Source organism: Akebia trifoliata, chromosome 14, assembly GCF_017979445.1.
Source record: "Akebia trifoliata isolate Shusen 1 chromosome 14, ASM1797944v1, whole genome shotgun sequence".
In the NCBI taxonomy this organism is placed as follows: Eukaryota; Viridiplantae; Streptophyta; class Magnoliopsida; order Ranunculales; family Lardizabalaceae; genus Akebia; species Akebia trifoliata.
The window spans coordinates 25,892,316-25,895,299 of NC_141388.1; positions in this window are offsets into that span (position 1 = coordinate 25,892,316).

The window sequence follows — 2,984 nt, forward strand, 5'->3', positions numbered from 1 at the left end:
CGCACCTAAATTTTTAATCGAAATATACTTACACATGTAAAAAAAATCATGGTGTAAAAACCTTATCCTATCCTCAATAAGATTATTCCTTTGAAATCTCATATTATTTAGGATCATTCCGAATGGCCCTTGATTAAACCATAGAGATGATATGTTAAATCAAAGTGCTCCAAGTAGAATCAAACAATTAATAACGTACCAACAAGAATAAAAATAATAAAGAAACAATAACATAAAACTAACTAAAAATTAAATAAAATAAGCTAAACAAATAAAACTAGGTATTGGCAATGTCCCCATACTTGGGGTTTTTCAAGTCTGATCCTCAATGGTCCCCAGTGGAGTCGCCACTGAAAGCGCCCTCGATCCGTGGGGTGCGCGGATCCGCTTTTGACTCTTGAGGTTTGGGAGTCGCCACCTAGTTATTACGGTCTAAAAACCGATCAATGACTCTAAACGGATAAAAACTAATCTAAAACCAAAAAAAGCTGAATTCGGGGATCATGTTACGGGATTGGAAGGTGTTAGGCACCAACCCCGCCCGGCCAAAGCCGGTCTCTACTAAATTCCTAAGTAAATTACATTGCTAAAACCTAGATAAACATAAATAAAAATAAAAATTTACCTTTCGATAGCAAGGACTTTGTTCCCTCAGATCTGACAAAAAGAGCTCCTTGTACCGTGTTCCCTTGCTTCGTTCTGTTCCGGATTTGACTTTGGATCTCCGAGGCAAGGTATCTCCTTGTTTTTGAATCTGAACTCTTCAAGTTCGTTGCGGATTTAGGGGTGTTTTTAGAAGGCTTTTGGGTGTTTTCTAGACTAAAATGAAGGAGGGATGTTAGTTAAGGAGTTGGGGCTCCAAAACTAGGGTTTATGGGGGGCTAGGGGAGCTTCTAGACCTACTTCTCTTAGGGTTTATAATTGATACGAAAATAGGGTGTGAGCACCTCTATTTATAGATATTTTTAGGGGTTGATTTGGATAGAGTTAGTGTTTAATTAGAGATCTTTTAATTAGAGTTGTGTTTTAGTTTGACTTGTTTTAGGTAGAATTATGTTTTAATTAGAATTGTTTTAGGTAGAATTATTTTTAAGTTAGAACTCTATTAGATAGAGTTATTAATCAATTATAATTCTATTATGACTTTTGGTCTTATTTGATTGACTTTTAATGTTTTGACTTTAGTCTTAATTGATTGACTTTTAATATTTTGACTTCAGTCTTGCTTAATTGACTTTAATTTTGACTTCAGTCTCACTTGATTGACTTTAATACCTTGACTTCAGTCTTGCTTGATTTACTTTTAATTTTGGGAGAACCCCCTCTAAAATATCTTTAATTCTTTGGACCCCCAAATGGAGGGGTCCTTAAGAAATATCCCACGAACCCTCAACAATTTTACCCGAAAGTCCGATTGATCGATTTTTTAGATTCAAAATTTTAAATTAATTTCATTAATGTTTAATTTAATAATTTAATATTTTATTTATTAATTTCGGAATTTTTTATCATGAAAATTGTGAAATTACCGTTTTGCCCCCGGAGAGGACTTTTCACATTTTAAGTCGGTTTTAATGTTCTAGGATGTTTTAGAATCGATTTTTCGTAAGGAATTCAATGGAAATATTAGTTTTTGTTATTTATGAAAATTTTTGTGTGAAATGGTGGTGAACTTTATGAGGGGCATTTTGTAATTTGTCAAATTCTGTTAAAATTGGTGAAATGATTTATTTGGTTCCGATTTGTCATTTTATGTGTTCGAATGGGTTTTCCTAAGCGTAACGTAGGCTCTAGGTTGTTTTGAAGTTAGGGGTATTTTGGTAATTTGGTAATTTTTAGTGATTTTTATCGTGAAGCTTCTTTTTGGTCTGCAAGATGATGATTTCTATGTTTATGGGGTCGTACTTTTCCTAGCGTAGCGTGGTTTCTAAGGTTTTGTCAATTCGAGATACCTCATCTGGATTTCTGAAACAATCTGGTAACAAAGTAAAGCAATGGAATACACATCCATCATTGGGAATCCTTGCGATCGGGTTGACGAGTTGATTAATCAGGCGGATGCAAAAATGGGGTGTCTACAGATTGCCAATGTCGTCCCGGTGCCGAAGAAGGATGGAAAAGTCAGGATGTGTGTAGATTTTAGAGATCAAAACAAAGCAAGCCCAAAGGATAGTTTTCCTTTACCACACATAGACGTTCTAGTAGATAATACAGCAGGACACGCTTTATTATCCTTCATGGATGGTTTTTCGGGGTACAATCAGATAAAAATAGATCCTCGAGATATGCAAAAGACGTCATTTATCACATAGTGGGGAACCTTTTGCTACAAGGTTATGCCTTTTGGTCTGAAGAATGCCGGAGCCACTTATCAAAGAGCAGCCACGACTTTACTACATGACATGATACAAAAGAAAGTTGAAGTCTATGTAGACGATATGATAGTCAAGTCCAAAGAACGAGTGGGGCATGTTGCTACTTTAGAAAAATTTCTCATGAGGATTCAAAAGTATAAACTCCGCCTCAACCCGCAGAAATGTGTGTTTGGAGTAACTTCTGGAAAATTGTTAGGATTTGTGGTTAGTCAAAGAGGGATCGAAGTAGATCCTGTGAAGATTAAAGCTATCCAAGATATGCCACCGCCGGAAACTGAAAAGCAAATTTGAGGTTTTTTAGGCAGAATCCAGTATGTCAATAGATTCATCGCTCAACTCACCAACGTCTGCGAACCTATTTTCAAGCTCCTCAAGAAGAATGAACCAACAGTTTGGAATGAGCAATGTCAAAAGGCCTTCGACCAAGTCAAAGAGTATCTCTTAAACCCACCTATTTTGGTTCCACCCACACCGGGTGAACCACTTCTTCTTTATTTGTCAGTCACAGAAGAAGCTATGGGATGCATGCTGGCACAGTATGACAAAGATACTCGCAAAGAAAGGGCTATCTACTACATCAGTAAGAAGATGTTAGAGTATGAACGAAAG